The following is a 7,087-nucleotide window of genomic DNA, read 5'->3' on the forward strand; positions in this document are numbered from 1 at the left end:
CCTTCATGATAAAAATGCTGAACAAATTAGTTATAAAAGGTATGTACCTTAATATAATTAAAGCCATTTGTAATAAGCAACTAACTACCATACTGAATGGGGAAATGCTGACAGCTTTCTCTCTAAGACCGAATGATAGGCAAGGATGCTCACTTTCATCACTTTTATTTAACATAGTGCTGGAAGATCTAGCCAGAAAAATTAAGCAAAAGAAAAAATAAAGGGCATCCAAAATGGAAAAGAAGGAAAAAGCTGTAAGAAAAGATTTTGAAAATTTCCCTATAAAGAAAGCATAAATGTTTGGGGAGATAAATATGTTTAATCTGTTTAAACCATTATGCAGTGTGAACATGTACTAAATGTTACATGGTACCCTGCTAATATATACAGTTTGTATATATTTCTGCATCAGTTAAAAATGAATTTCCTAATTAGATTAAGATATACTCTACGTTTGTATCAATGTGTCAAAAATAGACTCTACTGTCATGTATAACTAAAAATAACAAATAAAAAAGTAAAACTAAAAACTATATATCCCAATTCCTTTTTATATGAATACCAAAAGAGGTATTACTCTTTGCTTAAAGTCAAATATGTGATAATTAACAAATGATAATTAAAACCCTAATCTTGAACTATCTAGCATCTTTCTAGATCCTGGGAAGATTATCACACCAATACTCCAGTTCCTTTAAAGGAAGCCAAGAACTTATTCTTGTGTTTATGAGACAGATCCACGACTTCAACATCCTTTGCTTCAATATTTTAATGTTCATTAAAATATTCCTAAAATGTACTAATCTGATAGCAAATAGTTAAGGACAAATAGCTCTCTAACCACTTAGTCTCCATTGGACAAATAGCATATTGAGAGCTCAATAAATGCTTATTGACGGTGATTTGATTCAAAATTGGTGAAAAATAATCCATAGATTCCCTTATTCCACAGAAGTTAAATATATTGTTGCCAAAGGGAGAAAAAAACTGTTATACTCAATGTGTCAAATTCATAAGATTCTTATCAGTTTTTCTATCAAATAATTATGCTTCAGAGAATGCACCATTTAAGAAAGTATATTACTCAATGATTTTCATGTAAGAATTCTGTGCCATAAGAGAAAAAGCTGAATGTATCTAATAATTGCCAAAAGGAAAAATAAAATAGGGGTCAGGGCTTCAGATGACAGATCAGGAGAGTGTTCTAACTATTTGAACCAAGGGAAAGTAGCATGAATAGGGTTGGACAAAAGACTGTGTATACTGGGACAGGAGAATTTAACCTCTTAATTTTGATTAGGGGTTAAATGATTTATATTGGAAAAGAAAGAAAGGAAGAAAATGAGGGAAAACATTGATGTTAAAGCACCTGGGCTGCTTCTCTCAGGGGCCAACATTTGATGAATTGCCAGGTAGTATGTAAATTCATTGATTTGTCTCTGAGAACAATCATTCTGACCTTAACTTTTTCAATAGCTCTTTTAACAAACTATTCCTAAAATGCTCTAAACTTATAGCAAATAACTAAGGACAAGAGGATATATTTTTCCTCTCCATATAATCGCAAAGTATAATTAAAACCACCAGCTTAAAAAAAAAAAAACAGCAGCAGCTATTTCAAGAGCCTTCTGTAATAAATAAGGCCGAAACACAAAGCTGTTAGTGTATAAATTCCAAGCATTTCTCATCTTAAATAAAATGACACAAAGAATGCAAATCCATAGCTTCAGCAAATTTTCTCTTTCTGAAAATGATTTATCACCATCAGATTACATTGCAATTTCATGAAATGGGCTGTGGTGGCATTTTGAAAAATTAGGAAGGGGGACTGCAACCAGAATGGAATAAAGAAAATATTACATAACCCCAAGTGCAACATTAATTCCATCTAGATGGCCATTGTGCTTTCATTATCAGGAAACAAATGTCACATAGCTCCTTAAGACTCCAAATTTTGATAGCATTCAGAAGCCCAGTAATGAGATAATTTGGAGATAATCCCTAGGCAGGAAGAATTAATGATGTAGTATGAAACTCTTGCATAGAGGAAACAGGTAGTAGGAAGAGAGGACTATGAAACCAAAAATACAAATGAAGATGGATGGTTTTCAGTGGCCTGTTTATTTGGGAACCAAAGGAGTAACAGGTCTAAGATAGACCCTGCTTCTTTCTTTATAAAGTATACTTTTTATAAATTACATGTATACACACACACACACACACACACACACACACACTTACATGCCCCCACAGTTTTACACATTCCCCCACATACATAAATCTCTAATATGTACAGACAATACACATATATCTAGATATTATGTCTTTCCTCTGTATGTTGCATCAAGCATTTGCAAACACTATGCCTGCAACCTCCTTTTTTTTTGCTATTAAACTAGATTTTGCTATTATTTCTTATTTAACTTTCAGGGCAGTGAGTTTATGACAGGATATAATTGTTCTCCAAAATGAAAGGAAGTACTTCTCATGGAATGTTCAGTGATTTTTCTTAAAAAAAAATAATTGTTTAAAAAAAACTAAAAGCTTATTTTTCAGACAGCCTGAGCCTTCAGGGGAAAAAGTGGGCTAATATTAATTTATGCAGATGTGTATGGATTTGTGTTTGGATTGGCCTAATGTACTCCATTTGGGAATGGCATTAACCCTTTTAAGCCACTAAGGAAATACATAGGAAAAAAGAATTTCAAATCTAAATAAATTTTGGTAATGATAGGAAGATATAAATGAAAGTGTCCCATTGGTGAAAAGCCACTAGCACTAGCTGCTTCTTGCTCTAATCCCTAATCCTCTTTCTATATGTACTTCAGCTGATGGGGACTAAGCAAATTCTAACATCAACTGACACCACAGAATCAACCTGTAAATTTGTGGAGTGGTTCCATTTAGTCCTCCACAGGACTTGGGACCCTGAAAACTCCCCTTGAATATTAGCATCAGTTGGCAATAATCAGTGAGTGCTTACTATGTGTAAAGCACAGTGTTTGGCATTTTGCATGTTTTATTTCATTTAATCCTCTTGACCTCAATCACTTCAATATAACAGGAAATTCACATTTTATACAGAAGGAAACTAGCAAATACATAATAGAGCAAAATGCAAGCCTGTCTCACTTAATCACCTATGTTCCTTCAAAGATTCCTCTTTAACAACAGACTAAGTTCCCAGTTCTTGAATGTATGCACCACATGGTTTATTTGTTTGTTTCTGGGTAAATGAGTGAATTGCTGTCTTTTCTTCCATCTGGATGGGTAGGTGACTGAGTTTTAGCAGCACATCTTTTTAAGTGTTCATGATTTGCTCAATACAAATGGTTTCCCAAGAGGAGAATTTTTTTAAATGAATATGGAAGAGACTAGGGGAACTCATCTTGCCTACTGCTAACTAAACATAGATTTTCAGTATGCTTAGACTATAATATTCTAGTCACAAATCCCTGCATTTCATTTCAGGGTGAGGGAAGGAAAAGGGTTATAGCAAATTCATTATCTAGCTTGCTAACCTCCATTACTTGGAAAAATTCCCAGATGAAGAACATGTCATTTTTATGTGCTTATGAAAATAATATTCCTTATTTGAAAGAAACATTATAAAAAGAAGTGGTTCACATGTGCCCAGAAGGAAAGAAGAGGAGAAGGAGAAAGGGATAATGGGAGGAAGAAAAGAAAGACTTTAAGAAAGAAAGGGAGAGAAAGAGGAAGATATAAGGGACCATTAACAGCATTTGTTTTACAGAGAGACATATAAGATTGGGGCTGTATTCCCTGCTGTGGATTTTTGTCTGTTTATTTAAATAAGACTGTTCTTAAAATAATTTTGTGGTCATTTGGACAGCCTTATACAAAGCAGGGTTACTTCCTTTATGTATTATAAGAGAAGAAACATAGGAACTGAATCAGTACATTTGTGGGCACTAAAGATATAACTTTACCTGCTTAACCATTTTGTCAAGATGGGTACAGAGAAAATATGATTAGACAAACTGGAAGCAAATAATTATTTAATATTCCAGGGGTATCAGTGAAATTTCGATTTAGTTTGGACTAAATAAGTGAAGTATGGGATTATATTGGCAAATTGCATATATTGACACTTAGCCTAGTATCATTTTACCAACAAAAGGGACTTCTATTATGAATTTGCTTAAGAATACATCTTTCCTTGTGGCTAGATTATATGTTTGCTGGTCAATGATTAAACAATAGCTTGGAATGCCAAACAAATCTCATCTGATTTGAAGTTTTGCACATAAAAAAATCACAAAGATGTAAATTTTAGCTAGATCATGTGATTTGCCTTAATAATAAATACAACTGAATAAATGACTTGGATTACATTCAGAATAAATGGTCAGAAAGAATGAGTGGACCTCGGACAACTGATTTGACATATAATATGCACAGCCTAAATTATTTTGGAACTCTGAACCTAAAACTCCTGATAAAGTGAGTCTTGTGCATAGGCGAAAGTGATTAATATAGGCCAAAGGAACTTTCATCCTCACCATTAGAATATTTAAAATTCTAAGATGCGGAAGATTGAATATGTGCTCTTGGGTCAGCATGAGGCATAAGATACTTAGTGACACAGGTTCACCAAAAGTAGTTGGGAAGGAGGGATTCTAAGAAACATTCTTAGGCTATTTCTCAATTTTGCTTCCCAATGGAAATAGTTAGTTATATAAAATATCTTGTTGTTTCTCCTCAAAAGTAGATATTTATCATTAAAAAGACTTTCCACAATGTTCAACTTGTATTTTGCAGCCAATGTTCACCATACATCATCTTAGTGTCTTTGTTAAGTTACTTCAAAATTCTGTTTTACAGGTTTTTAAATATATATTCAAAATGCCAATAAAAATGTTCATTGTGGGGCTAAGGGTAACGAAGTATAAACTTCAACATCAAATCTCTTAGAATTTCCCTTTTCAAATCTTTAGTGGAATGGACAATTGACATCTAGAGTTGAATCTGGAAAAAAATTTCAACTGATAATTTTGGGTGTTTGAGTGTTTAAAAGTATTATTTATAACATTGAGAATCTTTGAAAAAATTAATGACCTTTTCAATGTCTATTGGATGAAAATGCAAAACAAAATCTTTCTCTCTCTCTCTTTCTCTCTCTCTCTCTCTCTCTCTCTCTCTCTCTCTCTCTTTCTCTCTCTTCTTGTTCTCCCAGGAGAAATAAAGACAGAAACTGATATTTTGGAAACATCAACAAAGCTAGATCTTACCCAAAATGTTTTTTCATGATAGTCCTGCCATACAAAGGGTCAAAGGAGATTTGTTATGTGGAGTGACAATCCTTAGAAAGTCCTCCATATAGGAATTTTACTGTGTCTTTCAAAAGCACTGTTCCCAAATTATCAGTTAATTGTGCAAATTTATTCACTAGTTTGTGAAGAAAGCTGGATATGATCACCCCTGAAAATTATCTTGAATTTGAAGTGTATGATTTCTAATAACTGTAAAATTTTATTTTCCACTTCATCATTAGATAAAGGAAGTTTTAAAAGACCAATAGTAGCAAAAATAGAAGAAAGTTCAGTTTGTTTCTAAAATTGGCCAGAAATGCAGGAATTTCATCTTTTGTATATGAACTGTTTTTCCACTCTTTATATTAATGTACACATTAAGTTTAGATCATTGCCAGATGACGCAAAACTTTTTCAACAGTATTATTTAGTATAACAAAAAGGATTCAACACTGGAGATTTTGCCAGGGATAAAGCATACTTTTAAAGCACCTCCTATGGCAAAAGGTACAATTGAAAATGTAACTTCTGGAAGCATCTAAAGTGTTATAGGGGACTTTTTTAGGCCATATGACTATATTTACATTAGTAATTATATACTGGAGGACTTTTCAAAGGGTGATCGGGAGACATCTGTAAGTTCATAATTATTACTGGGGAAATACTCTACCCATAACTCTATTGAATGTAGTTAATAGGTAATTCACCAAATGTATTTGTTTTCTTTTGGTAACAGGGATTGAACCAAGGGGTGCTTTATCACTGAGTTACATCCCCAGCCCTTTTATTATTTATTTATCTTTAATTTTGAGACAGAGTCTTGCTAATTTGCTTAGGGCCTCACCAAGTTGCCGAGGCTGTCCTTGAATGTGTGATTCTTCTGCCTCAGCCTCCTGGGTCACTGGGATTACAAGATTGCACCACTGTGTACAGCACCAAATATCTTTTTACCTTTCCTTCAACATATAGGCAAAGACAGTATCAAACTGGGCTTGACCTGGGTACCTGCAACTAATATGTATGCAGAAGTTGTTTTAACCTCTCTTTATAGACACTATGCTTACACACATACCTCATCTTTTCACAGATGTTATTATGGATAGACTAATCTGGGAAACCAGAATGTTTATGTAATCAAAGCACAGATGTTCATGGAAGGAACAGTAAAAACATGGGCAGGCCTGCCTAAAATCAAAGGGAACCACTATCAAGGCTAAAATAGATTTAAAACACTCTTTCCTTTCTCTTATACTAACACTTTAATATATGTCCTATATATTAAGAGCTACCATTTATTAAGTGTCTCATGTGCCAGGAACAATGCCAGGTACTTTTGCATTTATTCTCATTCAACCCTCATAGTCTCATAAAATGGTAATTATAACCTCTATCTTGCAATCAAGAAAACTAAGAGAAAGATAAACTTGACTCTTTCCCAGTAGAGGAATCAGTTTGAGCCCAGACCATCAGATAAGTCCATGGAGTAAGGAGAGAGGTCAAGAGATACAGAGGTTTAGAAAAGATTTATACAAAGAGAGTACTTTCTGTTTTATTCTAACAGTTCTTCCTTTTGGAGGGGAGGGTATGGGTAACTGGAGATTGAACTCAGGGGCACTCAGCCACTATGCCACTTCCCCAGCCCTAATTTATATTTTATTTAGAGACAGGGTCTCACTGAGTTGCTTAGCTTCTCGCTTTTGCTGAAGCTGGCTTTGAATTTGTGATCCTCTTGTCTTAGCCTCCCAAGCCTCTGGGATTACAGGTGAGTGCCACTGCACTCAGCTAACAGTTCTTTCTCAAAAAAAAAAAAAAAA

The sequence above is a fragment of the Marmota marmota genome, unplaced genomic scaffold, assembly GCF_001458135.2.
Source record: "Marmota marmota marmota unplaced genomic scaffold, marMar, whole genome shotgun sequence".
Taxonomy (NCBI): domain Eukaryota; kingdom Metazoa; phylum Chordata; class Mammalia; order Rodentia; family Sciuridae; genus Marmota; species Marmota marmota.